The sequence below is a fragment of the Alosa pseudoharengus genome, unplaced genomic scaffold, assembly GCF_046254945.1.
Source record: "Alosa pseudoharengus isolate Yale_2024_CS ecotype anadromous, Long Island Sound unplaced genomic scaffold, YU_APseudo_1.1 YU_APseudo_1.1_scf_9, whole genome shotgun sequence".
Classification (NCBI taxonomy): Eukaryota; Metazoa; Chordata; class Actinopteri; order Clupeiformes; family Clupeidae; genus Alosa; species Alosa pseudoharengus.
This window is the reverse complement of record NW_027468881.1, coordinates 37420760-37437285: the sequence shown is the minus strand read 5'-3', so window position 1 is coordinate 37437285 and position 16526 is coordinate 37420760.

Sequence of the window (16526 nt, the reverse complement as noted above, 5' to 3'; positions counted from 1 at the left end):
GCAGAGATACCTGTGCTGGACAGAACATCACACAAGCCCAGCATTTAATGAGAAGGTCCGCTGTTGTGCTGGACAGAACATCACACAAGCCCAGCATTTAATGAGAAGGTCTGCTGTTGTGCTGGACAGAACATCACACAAGCCCAGCATTTAATGAGAAGGTCTGCTGTTGTGCTGGACAGAACATCACACAAGCCCATATTTAATGAGAAGGTCTGCTGTTGTGCTGGACAGAACCTCACACAAGCCCATATTTAATGAGAAGGTCCGCTGTTGTGCTGGACAGAACCTCACACAAGCCCATATTTAATGAGAAGGTCCGCTGTTGTGCTGGACAGAACCTCACACAAGCCCATATTTAATGAGAAGGTCCGCTGTTGTGCTGGACAGAACCTCACACAAGCCCATAATGAGAAGGTCCGCTGTTGTGCTGGACAGAACCTCACACAAGCCCATATTTAATGAGAAGGTCCGCTGTTGTGCTGGACAGAACCTCACACAAGCCCATATTTAATGAGAAGGTCCGCTGTTGTGCTGGACAGAACCTCACACAAGCCCATATTTAATGAGAAGGTCCGCTGTTGTGCTGGACAGAACCTCACACAAGCCCATATTTAATGAGAAGGTCCGCTGTTGTGCTGGACAGAACCTCACACAAGCCCATATTTAATGAGAAGGTCCGCTGTTGTCCTGGACAGAACCTCACACAAGCCCATATTTAATGAGAAGGTCCGCTGTTGTGCTGGACACATCTGCAGTCTGCTCTTTGACTCTCCCTCTGCTACGTTATCCAGCCCCTGGAATATGTTTACACCAAGACTGCTAAAACACACAGCATGCTGAGGACTTAACCCCAGTACACAAAGACTGCTAAAACACACAGCATGCTGAGGGACTTATAGCACCAGTACACCAAGACTGCTAAAACACACAGCATGCTGAGGACTTAACCCCAGTACACCAAGACTGCTAAAACACACAGCATGCTGAGGGACTTATAGCACCAGTACACCAAGACTGCTAAAACACACAGCATGCTGAGGGACTTAACACCAGTGCTATCATGGAAGAGCCCCTCAATTATTTCATCAGTGATGGAATTTGCCACATGAATGCAAGAAGTCTGAGGATGAATATCACAGTGGAACCCTTATTATTGTTTTTCCACTTCTACTACGAAGGCTAACTATGCATGCAAGCCACAGAAATGTTGATATTTTTGATGTAGTATTAGACCGCTGGATCACCACTACATTTGATGTCATTTTGGAGAGATATAGGTATGGAAGCTAATGCAATGATATGTCTATAATTTCAACTCTTTCTTCAATTTTCATCATTTTCAATGGTAATTGCGAAATACATCAATAATATCCATTTTGAATATTGGTGTGGTTAAGTTCTCTGGAAAAAACCTTGATCCATTTGTTTGGTGTACAAATGATCTTACATAATTTATCTTGAGGATCCAAGTTGCACTGGGAAACAGGGTGACAGGAGAATGACTGTACTAACTGACACTGTCACACAGCCAAGTCCACAGAGCGAAAGCATGCTTTTCACATGTGCATGTGTTTGGCTACGCGCTAGGCAACATGCCTTTTCACAGTAAGACAGTGGTCACATGGCAACAATATTGTATCCATAGAAACAGGGTTAAACGTAAAACAAATGTATTTTTATCCCACATGTCTCATGCAAACCTATGTGATGGAGTTGAAATTCCACCAAGTGTTAATAATAAATTGTTATATTCATACATTTCTTGAAATCAGCGCTTTTGCTAAATCTCATTTGGCTATCGGGGTAAAGTTTTAGCATTCCACCTGGATTTTGAGTAGCCTACATGTAGGTGGGCCCTATGACCCCAAAGTATGCCTTGACTGGGCCTCAGGTCAAAGAAGTTTGAGAAAGGCTGATGTAGACGACAAAGCAGCAAGGAGGCGTCGTGTGATCATTTAAACAAGTTTTATGACAAGGTCATAAAAAAAAAATCGTACATTTCTGTGCAAACTTTGCCCGCACTTCAGTCACATTCAGTCACATTGTCTTTTAAGAAAATGCAGTCCATTTTTCGGTTTCAGCAGTCAACAACCTCAGAACTGACCCTTCAGGCCTCTCAGGAGGCGCTGGCCTTCTAACCTAGCGACCACCTGAGCAACCAGCATGATTGCCCTAGCAACCAGCATAGCAACCACGTTATTTATGCGTTTTAGCTTATTGGATGTTGCGTTGATGCAGATAACTTTTGATCCGTGTGCCCGATTTTCATAAATGAGGTACCGTTGGAATCCTTGGATGAGGCCGAGTTCCGTGCCCCAGATCAAACCCACTCTTGCAGTTCCTCGGAACCGCAATTCTAGTTTAATATATTATGATTAAAGGCACAACATACTACAAATAGAACTAGAAATTACGAAATTACTTACTAAAAATCATCATTCTACTCCATCATTTGACGTGTTTTCTGTGTTTAACATTATGCTCTAAATGATGTGGATAAACATGTAGTGACGATGATCAGTCAACATGATTTTAACTGTCAAAATGTACAGCTCCATGTCTGATTAATCAGAAAACGCATTCCGTAACTCATCTAGGCTGTGTGACTACACTATATGGACTTCATATGCATTACATAACTCATCTAGGCTGTGACTACACTACAGGACTTCATATGTATTACATTCATTACATTACTCATTTGACTAGGTCCGCTGATGATGGCCAGTTGATGTTACCACGACCAAAATCAAATGCTTTAAAGAAAACAGTTATTTATTGTGCTATCAATCATTGGAATAATTGTCCACTGAACATACGTAAAATTAATGGCAAAGTATCTTCTAAATACCATCTGAGAATACATTATCTAAATTTGTGAGTAGGGATTAGACATTGATTGGATTTACTGTATGAATGTAATAATGAATAAAATACTACTCATTTTGAATATTTCTTAATGGTGTTTATAATGATGTCTACAATGTTTTACTGCTTTTGAATTGTCAGTGTTACAGTAGTTGATCCTTTCTTGTTGCGGAGCCCAGGAAGACTAGCTTGACAGCTAATGGGGATCCTTTTACAATAAACAATCTAGAGGCTGTGACTACACTATATGGACTTCATATGCGTTACATAACTCATCTAGAGGCTGTGACTACACTATATGGACTTCATATGCATTATATAACTAGAGGCTGTGACTACACTATATGGACTTCATATACATTACATCATCTAGAGGCTGTGACTACACAATATGGACTCCATATGCGTTACATACCTCATCTAGGCTGTGTAACTACACTATATGGACTCCATATGCATTCCATAACTCATCTAGGCTGTGACTACACTACAGGACTCCATATGCATTACATAACTCATCTAGGCTGTGTGACTACACTATATGGACTCCATATGCATTACATAACTCATCTAGGCTGTGTGACTATGGACTTCATATGCACGGATATGCTGCAGTGGTTGAAAGTGCAACTTGTCAGTGGAACTGTGCAAGGGAAGGGTCCAGCAAAATACTGTGTAGGCTGAGTGATAACTGCGTGCTAATATTAGCATAGTGAGGAAGAGGAGGAGTGCATGGGGCCGTCCTGTAGTCTCCTGAGACACGCCAGTGTGAAGAGGAGGAGTGCAAGGGGTCATCCTGTAGCCTCCTGAGACACACCAAGGTGAAGAGGGGTTACCCATCCATGGCAACAGCACCTGTGAACATCCCGGGGTTACCAGCTAGGATGCCTGTGCCTCCATGAGCAATTCAACTAGATGTAATGTAGGCTATGCTATGTAGCTCTTGTTTTGCCTATTTCTAATATGTGTCTATCTATCTAATCTCATTTCTATGCACACCAAAACCATGTAATCTAGGCTATGTTATGTAGGCCTATCTCTTGTTTTGCCTATTTGTAATACATGTATGTGTCTATCTATCTAATCTCATTTCTATGCACACCAAAACCATAAGCATCATTTCTGGCAGACATGGAATAAGCTAATAGGATATGAGATGGTGACGGGTAAATACATCATGCCATTTTATTATAATACTTATTTTTCTGCAGCACAGTGACAAAGATCATGTTTAACCTATAAGTACAGAGAAAGTCTTGTGTGTTCTGATTATTGGGTGGGAAAACTCTGACTTGTTTATAATTAATCATTCTATGATGTGTTCATCTTGCTGCCTTGTTTGATTTTTAATGCATCATTTTGCTGTGCTGTGATGCTCCTCTGAATATAAAGCATGTTGAGGTCATTGGAATTCGGCAGAAGGCAGGACGCTGCTGCTCAGACACCAAGCACTTCAGATGAACCTTTAGAAGAACGCTTTCAGGCTCCTATTTCATCTTTAGAGGAACGCTTTCAGGCTCCTATTTCATCTTTAGAGGAACGCTTTCAGGCTCCTATTTCATCTTTAGAAGAACGCTTTCAGGCTCCTATTTCAGTCACGTTTTTTCCGTATATTTCACACATCAGTTGGCCTCTTTATCAACATAACTAAAGAAGTGACAAATAAATGCACACATCAAGTGTGAATAAACTAAAAAAAGCCCAACAACTGTCTTGGTTGAGATATAAATATGGACTCTTTACCATCTCTTGCCTCATGTGTTGGTGCATAAACCTGAGAAAAATATTAAAAGCCTGAAAGGCATTAGCCTCTCTAGTCTCGTATCTGCCCATTTAAATGACAATAATGAGTCTACAACAGTAAATGACTGTAAGGCTATGGTATCATTATAACCAGGGTTATAAATTAACTTTTTTGATCACCAGCCAATGTGGTTGGTAACTTTCTAAAGTTACTAGCCAATCAGAATTTCTACTAGCCAATTTTTTTCCGGTGAAAATAAGAGAATTATGAGTTTATGAGATGAGTGTCACTGAATGCATTTGGTCATTTTATTAACATTGTTGGCATGAATACTGTACATACCACAAAATATACACAGAAAGTGCAAACACTTCATTTCATGTTTGGGATCTCTATCTATCTATTTCTCTGTCGATATCCTCATCCCCTGCTTCATTCCTATTCTCGCCCCCATAAGTCTGTCCCAACCACTGCCGCATTTAGTTTAATCTTAACTTAATAAAAAGGAGATATCAATTATCATCAACAATGACAAGCCAGCTAGAACCTGCCACTCGTTTTCTCTCCCTCTCATAGCATATGGCCTATGTTCAAGTTGGATGTTTATATAGGACCCGAAAAGAATCATCTTTATGTAACATGCTGTTGGTGCATGTTGACATTGTATACTTTCTCTAACAAGAGTGAAAATACAGTTTGCAGTACAGCTACTATTTATTGGCTAAATGTTGGTCCCTCCTCTGTCTCTTGGTGCCCTATGCACAGTGCGTGATGCGTGTGGTGGTGGTGATAACTGATCAGGCTACCTTTTTAAAACTGAAAATTTTCGCCTACAAGCTCCTCACGTTCCATCTTCAGCTAACTCCATAGACAATAAAATAAACGATCTTGCTGCTTCAGGTTTTGCGGCCTCCGTTACATGACATCAGCCCCCCACAAAGGAAATAGGTAAACACAATGCGTTAATATTTCGTAATGCATTATGTATTTGTGTTATGTACTTGTGTTAGGTACTTTTTACTTTGCTTTACTGGCTAACTCCTTCCTCTTTCAGTCTATGCTCCCTGCCCTAGCTCCGTTCGTTCTTCTAATTCCTTGTGTTTTCTGGTAGACGCTCCGTTCGTTTCCATGGTCTCTCGCGCTGGTTTCACTGCAAACTGCGTGCAGGCGACGTAGCATTACGGCGCAGTGGTCATGGGAAATGTAGGAAGTACTGCCGGGGGATATATGACCGAAAACAGAGCCTCGTGTAATGCCTCATGCATCACCGGCCAAACTGGCTAGTAAGTTTTTATTAACACCCGCCAAAATGAATTTTAACCCGCATTTGGCGGGTTGGCTGGCGGGTGTTAATTTAGAACCCTGATTATAACGCTCTTATCGACCTCTCCAATATCCAGGGAAAATGAAACTTTCACAGATTTTGCATTATTTCATCACAATAATAGTATGCAATCAGCAGCTAAAAGACACCCTCTCATTATGACCACCACACTAGCAAAGCAGCGGTCATATAGGTTTAGTTTGAGATTTTTTTCTAGCGCCACCTAGTTAAAAATGAAAAAGCAAAAATGAGGCACACACACACAGAAGCATATACTGTATATACACATAAACAAACACACACTATGCACACACTCATTTACATACACAAAAGTAGGGGATGGAATAGGAGATGGAGACAAATTGACAACTTGACAAGCGTGATTCATTTTTGCGGCAAGAATGTGCAGAACTGGGCGGTGGTCATATTTTGTACCGCTCTGCGGTACATCTAGTTTTAATTATTTTCTGGTTAAATTAACATAAGCATGCCTCAAGCATCTGCTTTAACAGAAGCATAGATTGGGCTACTTGCACGAAAGGTGCTCAATGCGGTCACTTTATTTCCAGTGTTGTGTTAACTGCTTGTACCTTCTGTTATTTTACTAACATCTTCACCCCGACACTGAATATCTTGTTTGCTCAATAATAACAATTTTAACTTGCATAAATCCTTCTTTATCATAACATGCTGATTTACTAGGTGCAACACTCAACCAGGTCCGTGTAGACACTAATTACATTAAGAATAGCGTTAGGTGTGCAGGCAGCACAAACGTACGTGAAAAGAGCCCATTGCTATTCCTATGGTGTTTCATCACATTGAAGTAAATCATAGCAAATTTGGCAAGTAAACATTAAAATAGATTCCACTGATTTGTGTCCATTAACTTGTATTCTACAGGAAAGCACTAAGCAACATGTGTAAGTGACATTTAGCATCACACTTTGCACTGTGCTCTCTCGCTCTCTCTCTCACACACACACACACACGCACACACACACAATTTGTATTGACATATAGTGATGTAGGATACCAGGATACCTATAGCATACCTGGATCAACCCCCTCAGTTGCTCTCTCAAATGTCTGTCACTGACACAAGGCCACAATCATGCTGTCAGTGGCAGGAGGAATAAATTGAGACGAGGCGGCCGCAACTCAGCTCTCTCCTCCTCTGCTGGAGGGGGGGGGGGGGAGGGGCTGTCTGGGCACTGTGCTGATGAGTGCCATGCTCAGGATGCTCCTACTCTCGTAAAACGAATGTGTTGTCCCTATCTGGACACAGACATTGTGTTGTTTTCAACACATTCTGTTATTTTCAACACATGTTGTGTAACAAATAAAAAAAAGGAAACAACACAAACTGTGTTGTCCCTATCTGGACACAGATATGTTTTAAAAACAACACAAGTTGTGTTGTTTTCAACACATTAGTTTTAAGAATGTATGCGTTAAAAACTACTTTTGTAGCTGTAGCTGTTAGTCCCAGTGCACTCTGCAGACTTGAGTAGAATTTATTTGTACTCATAAATCTTGATTCTCTGGAACAGCTGAGGTCAACCACATCTTCATTGATTTCTTCCTGAAAAGCACATCAAAGAAAGAGAGGCTCAGACACTCGGTGGGGAAGCATCTCACAGAAAGGTCCAGGCACACAGTCTGCATCACAAACTTCAAACACATCCAAAAACATGTTGATGTTAGACCCAAAATGATAGACCCAGGTCATCTTTCCTTCTCTAGTCAGAGTCACCATAGTGTTTATATTTAATAGCAACAGCCATTAGTCACCGTAGTGTTTATATTTAATAACAGCAGCCATGAAGCATCAAGAGCATTAATGAATATTTGTCTCTTTGGACAAAAGTGTCTGCTAAATTCCATAACCATAAACAATATTCTGCTTAGGAACATCTGAGCAGGCTTCCATCTGTTGTATTCTGTCATTAAATAGATCCCTCTCCTAATCAAGGGAGGAGTTGTGAAGAGCTGTTTTTGAGAAAATGATTTGGACCTTGGCTTTATTGCATAAGAAGAGCTCGGTGCATGTTCACATCCACAGTGTTTCCTCCTTCTAATCTCGAACTTTGAAATAACCACTAAAACTGGTTAACAAACACAGTGGTGGTGGCTTACAGACACAGCCGCCCCACCCAACATGCCTGCTCCTCTCCGTGTGGCTGCCGGTCGAGTGACCACTACGCAGAAGCCTGAGAGAAGGACAACGGAGCCCAGAGGTCAGCCCGGCGGTTCAGTAAAAGCACAGAGACGGGAAACAGTTAGCATTACAGGCTTTAAAAGCTTTAACATAGGATGCCATGTCATATGTGCATATGGTATTTATCTTATAGTAGTCTATCGGCAATGAACAAGATGCTTTAGAAATATGGTGATGTTGCTCAAAGCTGGGGGTCCCACCTGATACAGAAAAGGACAGAAGTCATTAAGCCTCTGAGTGGGTACCTACTGTTGCACTGTAAGTAGCTATTATATCATACAGCAGCAGCTATGTCTGGCAGTCTCCACAGAGAGGACCACACCTTACCAAGAGACCATACCTAGACTTTAGTGTCTTTTTCACATTGTGTTATGTGTAAACCTCCATAAGGGCACTGTAAGGGCAAAACCTGATGTGTGGCACTATTGTAGTGTACACAACACTGACAGCCCAGTGCTTTTGGTCATTGGTCTGAGAAGAGAAGACTCAGAGTAGCCTATACTCTTAGCCATTTGAATGGCATGCCTGCTCACAGCAAAGCAGACCTTACAGACCTAGGAAGGCAGATTCTAAAGCAAGTGTGGTGATTTTTTAATGGTTATTTCTAATGTACTGTGTGAGTATTTGTGTGTATCTATTGTTCACTGACACACGTGTGAGCCTGTGTGTGCTTTGCACATGTCTGTGTGCGCATACGTGTATTTCATAGACACGGCGCGATGACAGTTACCAAATGAACTCAAAGCAATCCAGTGACAATAGCAGCATTATCATGCACTGCCACACAGACTGAGACTCTGAGATCAATACGCCACAAGCGGCATTCTCACCCTTCAGCAAACCCCTCCCAGACCGCTCTCATGCCAGGAATGACTTTCAGTGCAGAATTTGTGCCACTCTAATAGTCGTGTGTGTGTCCATATGGATATGGTTGTGCCACTCTAATAGTCGTGTGTGTGTCCATATGGATATGGTTGTGCCACTCTAATAGTCGTGTGTGTGTCCATATGGATATGGTTATGCCACTCTAATAGTCATGTGTGTGTCCATATGGATATGGTTGTGCCACTCTAATAGTCGTGTGTGTGTCCATATGGATATGGTTGTGCCACTCTAATAGTCGTGTGTGTGTCAATATGGATATGGTTGTGCCACTCTAATAGTCGTGTGTGTGTGTGTGTGTGTCCATATGGATATGGTTGTCTGTGAGAGCAGAGTGGACAGGACTTGAGTGACAGTGACGTCATGGAGACTCTAAAAGCAAGAGAATGCTCAGACAGGAAACCATTTGTGTTTCTGTTTGCTTTATTAAGGGCCTATTTGACTGACCAAGATCCCAAACCAACAAGTTTTTCACAAAATGCTTTTATGGGATAAACTGTAGGGTAAACCTTTTGCATGTTAGTCCTACATTTGCACGAGAATGATCACAAATCACGAACATACAAGAACTACAAAACGTTTTTGCCATTTCCAATGTATCTATTTGATTAGATAATTCCTACATTCCCATTTATGCATTGAAACAAGGAGAAAACAAAGAAAAATCCTTCCAGGTCATACATTCTAGACAGCAAAAATCATGAAATGGGAAGTAATCCAGGATAAGGGGTCCTGGGATACAGTCCCACAAGGCTGTCAGAAACAAGAGTGCCACCACATGCGACACTTCTGAGGAGGACTGATGATGACTTCAGTTGATTGTCCTCTGTCACTTCCTACTCTGCTGTTGATTTATCTATACAGTATATATCTATAACTTCAGGTCCATAGCCACGGTACAATATGTTTGGCTATGTGGAAAAGCGAGATGTCCTCCTCTGCATCTGCTCGTCAAGGTTAACAAGCACAGCTGAGGGCTTCCGGAGGTCACCCACCCTCATGCAAATGATATGGTTGATTATTAGGAGATTTCTGCTGTGCGGCAAATATAGTTTGTTTATTTTACCTGTGTCATTTATTCAGCAGCTCATTTCAGAACGAAGCTCATTATTTAAACGAGAGGCCTGGCGTCTGGTCCTCTTCCCACAGCAGATGGGTGCTTGAGTGTTTCAGGGAGAGAGAGCGTTGAGAGGCTTGCAGAGTGGAGGCATATGCTTTTATACAGGTGGAAGGCTTAAGGTTGGTGAGTTGGTGACGCGCGTCTAAATTTGTAGAGGAGTGTTTTTATGCACCTTTGAGTTTAACAGTTCCCCAACAGCATTACAGGTACTAAATGTGTTGCGACACACTTGACTCCAGAAGTGACATGAACAGTTCTCTATAAACACGGTTACACATACACACAACACAAATTGTGAAATAGTTTGAAAATGCGGAATCAGAGCTACAAGTGAAAAAAAAACATTTTCACTTGTAACATCAGACTGAGGTATCACGTAGGGCCTTGCACTGAATATGAATAAATGAGTGTCAATGCTCATCATTTTTGGATTACACTTTACTTCACAGTGTCGACATAAGAGTGACATGACACTGTCATGAACGTGTCATAAACAAGTCAACGTTTATGACATAACGCTTCGGTCATTAAGTGTCATTTGGTTTTTGTCATAACAAGTTAGGGTTAGCATTAGGGTTAGGTTTAGGGTTAGGGTTATGATTAAGGTTAGGGTTCAAGTTAGGGTTTTGGGTTAGGGTTCAAGTGTCATGACAGTGTCATGTCACTTTTATGTCGATGCTGTCAAGTAAAGTGTTACCCATTTTTGTCTCTACTGAAAGTTTGGACCATCTAAAAGCTTGTTTGAAATTTGAAGTTTGAAATGCACTTTACATGGAATGAATTTGTATATTAGATATTCTATTTAGGTATCATCTATATTAGCTGCATGAGCAGTTCACACTAATTATTTAATTAGATCAAAGACTCAAAACAACACTGCCAAATATGTTTGTAACATGATCAGAAATGAACCATGGCTATTATAGTTGCATGTAAGTAAGGTATGAGATTTGTCCAACCTCTTTTTTCAGAGCAGTTGGCCTCGTCCCCCAAATAAAGCCCAAAATAGTAAATGCCATAAGAGCTCTGTGGCAGAATGTCTTTTCATGCCAGTGAGTCTGGCCCTATCAGATCCCCATGCAGAACACAAGGACTACATCCAGTGGGAAGCCAGGGCTGACATGATGGAGATCTCTCATGGCACACCAGCTGGAATGTCACCAAACCGTGGGATAAGCTGTCCCTTGGGATGCCAAAAATATCTCCCAAGACTCCCAACTTCAGCTCACAAAACACTGGGACATGGGAAAGTGTGGGCTGAAATGGGAATCGTGAGTCGTGAGTTGTTTGGGTCATCTGAGACTGGACAGATGTGATGCTCCCTATACAGTACAACATTAACTTTTTCAGAGGGATAACACACAGACAATTTTTTTTATTTATTAGATACAATTGTCTATCCCACATTTGAGTAATTGTATTAAAGTTATACGTCAAGGAGAAATGAATCTTATTGTTCATCTGCCAGGTAACTCTCCACTGGTGGGAAAAGGAGATTCCACATGAGAAGGGAAAAAACTGTCTCGATCTCACCTGTATCTGTTGTCCTGCTGAAGCCAGAAAATTACACATCAATCTTTTCTTCAAAATTGCACATCACTCAACAAAGTCAACATGACTTTGGCTTTTCAGCAATACATCCTGAAAGAGCAAGGTCAGACATCAAGCGGTAGGCCCGAGATGACAGTGAGAGAGATGCTGGGGTTTTTGGGGTCTGCGCTCAATCACCAAATATGTTGTGGGCAGTCCTAAATATCAATAGAACAGAATTGTTTACCATCAATTTTAATTTAATCATCAAGTTACCCTTGCCAGCTACCCTTGCCGCTACCCTTGCCAGCTGTGGACATTCCACTGGCCACAAGGCAGCCAGAGGTACACAATGGCCCAGATTTACAAAATGTTTGAGGATGCAAAATGGATATCAATAACAACAAATAGCCATGCTATTACATTATAATTCTTTTTTCCACTTGAACAAACAAAGCTTTTTGAGAGGGATTCACAGTGTCGAAAGGAATGACTGTCATTTTGTTGTCGTTTTCTTGAAATGTCTCAATTTGCATAAAAGTATATATGAGTATCTTTCAATTGCATATGGAGACATGTCCTTCTACCGCCTCTTTTTTGATATTGAGTGTCTGGCATGCTGTTTTGTCAGCAGAGCACATTCTCATCTCATTTAGTGTCTGTTACTGAGCACATGCATCGTGATACATTGTGATGTATCTTCATTTTGTGGTTGTGATGCATTTTTGTTTTGTGGTTTAAATCTTGAAAGTTTTCCCTATTTGTGTATCTGGGATTTTAGAGAAATCCAAAAGACACAATGTTTAGGAATGCTGAAGAATGTTTATAGAAGAATTGGGAACTGACGATGCAGGCTGAATACCATGAAGATTGTGTGATTACCCACTAGCAGAGCAGATCATGGGAGCAGCAGAAGTCTGGAAATGGAAGTGATAATGCAAATTATATTATTCTATTCTATTCTTTTCTATTTTGTTCTACTCGATTAATATATATTTCATGTCATTTTAACCTAATACTTGCTATACATGCAGACCCATATGAAACTGAGAGCAACACTTGTTCAGACTTTGCCTCATCATCAGAGCCATCTAAGATGTTCTTCCCAGTCTCAGGAACCTGAAAAAGTGGCTTGGGGGCCCATTGTGTCCCCTTTGCAAAACACCAGCAACCCTATAGCCCACACCCACCAGCTGCCAGAGCAAGAAATGAATGAAACAGGAGGGTGCCCATCTGATGACCGCAGTGGAGCTTCTGCATTTATTTTGAGTAAGAGACATTTGTTCAAAATGCTCCTCATTGTCACTGAAAAGGTCAAAACAAAATATGTCTTGACACCAATAAGACAAATGTGCTGTAAAACCAACAAGTCATTTGCTAAGGACCACCTGTTTTTTATTATCTCCTTACAGTCCCACCAAAACACTGCCAGAACATCTAATTTGTTAATGTTTGATTTATGGCTGAAAACATTACAGACATTATCTTTCATCTGTGCAGAGCTTACACGATGAACAGCAAGCACACTGCAGCCTTTCTTATTGCTTGCATTGTACTGTATTTGTTTTTATGATTATTTATTGCAACAGAAAAAAAAACTATTTCCTACAGTTTTTCAGAGAGATGAACAAACATTACTAAGTAACATTTTGACTAAACATTGTGATTATGAACAGCCAATACCTTATCAGCGTACCGATAACACATCACATTGTGATTATTGTCATTCCTGCATAAGTGCAGACTGATTTTATTCTATCTGTTTTTGTGTTCCCTACCTTGACCCTGGTCACAGTCCTCCAGAGTGGTTGACCTAATCCAGTGGTTCTTAAACTTTTGTCTGACGACCCCCCAAAAAACATGTGCCGCGACCCTCTTCTCTCTAACCGGCGAAATTTGGTTTTGAAATGTTGTGAGATGGGCATTGGATGCAGAGGCAGAAAGAATGTCTTCTCTCATAGGTAGGCTATGTCAACCTCAAAGGCATTATGTCAATGGCAGCCTTTGAATAAAAACCTTTACAAAAATGTCTTTAATCCAGACTGCAAATAATTTCGCGACCCCTCCAATATTGTTGGCGACCCCCCTGAACCACTGACCTAATCAATGCCATCAAATGCCATGTGAGTGATGTGTCTCAACATTTGTGTCTGGATCAGTGTGGCTCTTCCGTCTTTTGTATACTAATAGTGTAAACAAAGCAAGCTAACAAAAAGGACAGTGGTGGTGAAGGAGGGAAAAGCCATTTGCAAAATAACTGATCCAGCGTCACCCACTAGGATAAAGGGGGTTATAGATTTCATATCACAGAATAAACAAACTGAGGTTGCAGTCAGTCATCCTAATAGAGTTGATCATTCTAACAGTGCAGGCTTTTCAGCTTGAATGAAATACCCAGTTTCAATGAACTCAGTGAGTTTAATCCATATGTGTTGATCTCAGCTGGTGTGGTCTTTGCCTTTCAGCCATTGATGTTCAACTCAGGGAATCCCTGCTCTGTCTGGTTCTCGAAGATAAAACAAGGGCCTTTCTTTTGATAGGGTCACTCTTTGGTGCATTATCCAAGCCAGCCAATCTGGCCTCTAAATGAACCACCCTTTAATTATCATCTGACTTTTTATTGGCTGATGAAGTTTCATTATAGAGAATAAATTGCACAGTACTCTAATGGCAGATGCAACATAAATGATGACAAACCTCCGAGCAATACAGTACCTTCTGCACAGTGCCACACTGACTCCCATGTTGTCAGGAATATTTGTCCATTAGCTGTTCCATCTCCGCAAAAGCTCAGAGCCAATCTATCATTTATTGAATGAGGAAATAATATGCTGTTTGCAACAAAACAGTGCATTTAGTGTCATGTACAGTATTAGTGCAGAGGTTTCACCATGAACATTTAAACATTTTATTATGGATTTTTTTTTTTTATGAAAGTGGGTGTTGGAAAAAGGGGGAAAATATTATTAGCAGCACCCCTTGAAATATATCAGCTAGACTGACACATACATGGTGTGATTATTAAATATTCCAATGTTCCTGATTGGGTTTTGAGGAAGTGATACATGTAATGGTATCGAGACATGCTGTTTGCAGTGATTGACGTCAGTAGGTGCCAATGAAATGTTGGCCTCAAGATGACAGAAAATAACACTCTCAACAGATGGTCAGCAGCCTGCAAGAGTGTGAATGAAACCAGCCGCAGCAGGACTCCTGAGCAACTCTAATGTTACCAGAGACCGTATGATTGCTTCAAATATCATTTTCAAATATTTCTGTAGGTTTCACACAGATTATCCTCCAAAGCACCTTGCTAGACATGTTTACCCCTTATATTATGTCAACCTATTGGCTACCTCGGAAGAACATGAGAGGGGAGATGATGTGGCTTATCAAAAGTATACCCCTACCATCACTTAGGGTGCAACATGACATCAACCAACCATCAACCACACTAGGCCCAACATGAGTTTATTACTGACAAATATAAGAGGAAAAGGCAACTTGCTAGCACAAAAAAAATCTGTATTTCCATTAGGAAACACGGATATTGTTGTAAACTGTAAACCAATCAGTGCACCAGCCTGCCATGGTACTCATTTACATATTTTTCCTTTCTGGCAGATACTGTACACAAAGTAGGAGGGAAGTAAAACCAAAACAAATGTGATGTAAGGTGCCTTTATTCTCAGAAATGGCAGAAATGCAGAACAGAAATACTGGAATTAAAAGTGAAAAGAGATGAAAAAGTAAAATTGGACATTTTTGCATCAGACAATTTCAATGCAAAAGTTTCATGTGGGGCAAACAGTCCCTGTGCAATACGTCCACTTCCCTGGCCAGCGCCAAACCCATAGCACAGGACGTTTCCGAGAAAAGATGGGTCAGAAACAGGAACGGCAAGTCGTGCCCCTATTGGTGGTGTCATCTCTGATCCTCTGGGTCCGGAGGTGAGGTCAGCGTTTGGGTTTGAGGTCATTTTTTGAGGGCTCCATTAATGGTAGTGAGTTAGAGAGCTGTTGACATAAATGGTATTAATCCTATAGGCAGGGCATCTGGTGGCTCATAATGGTGAGGATATGGGTGGTGCAGTGGTTTCAGAGTGGCTTCAGTCCAGTGCAGAATGCATACAAGGGAGCTTTTAGCTTTTATTTATTTACATCCATTCTGTGTTCACATGTGCAGAAAATGTACATAGTAGCCTTTTGTCAGCTTTTGTAGCCACTTTTATTTGACACCACTCTGCATAATAAGTGTAATTTTGTATATTTTTCCTCATAGTTAAAACATCTCGCTGGAGTGTTTCTCTCAGATAGCCTCAGTGCCGGATGATGAATGGCCACACAGACAGGGGCATCTGGGAAACTGCACAGGTGGGAGCACTGGGAGAAGTGGGCAGAAATAATAGAAAGTGCCTTTTTGGCGGAGGTTTGCGTTGTTGTGCTCTATATGCTGGATTAAAACCAAAGATGAATCGTATCCTAGCGGCCCTGAGGGGTTCGTTTACAGATCTGTTTGTGTTTACAATCACGCCCAACAATCTTTAAAAATTGTGACTAGAGGACAGTTAAGGGGCTTGAGGATCACAGTATGCAAAGCTGCAGTTTCATCTTGCATTGTCACTTGTCTGAACAAAAACCTTCTTATTTATCTATTTTCTTTTGATCAATATTGTATATATATTTTTTTCTCTCTTTCTTATTTTCCTTTTGATGTAAGAGTCCATAGTCCAATGTGAGATCTATATCTGAGTTACGGTGGGGGGGGGGTGTGCGGGCTTATTGGGGTGGGAGGGGAGTGGGTGTGCGGGGTATTGAAATTCATGTTGTTTGTG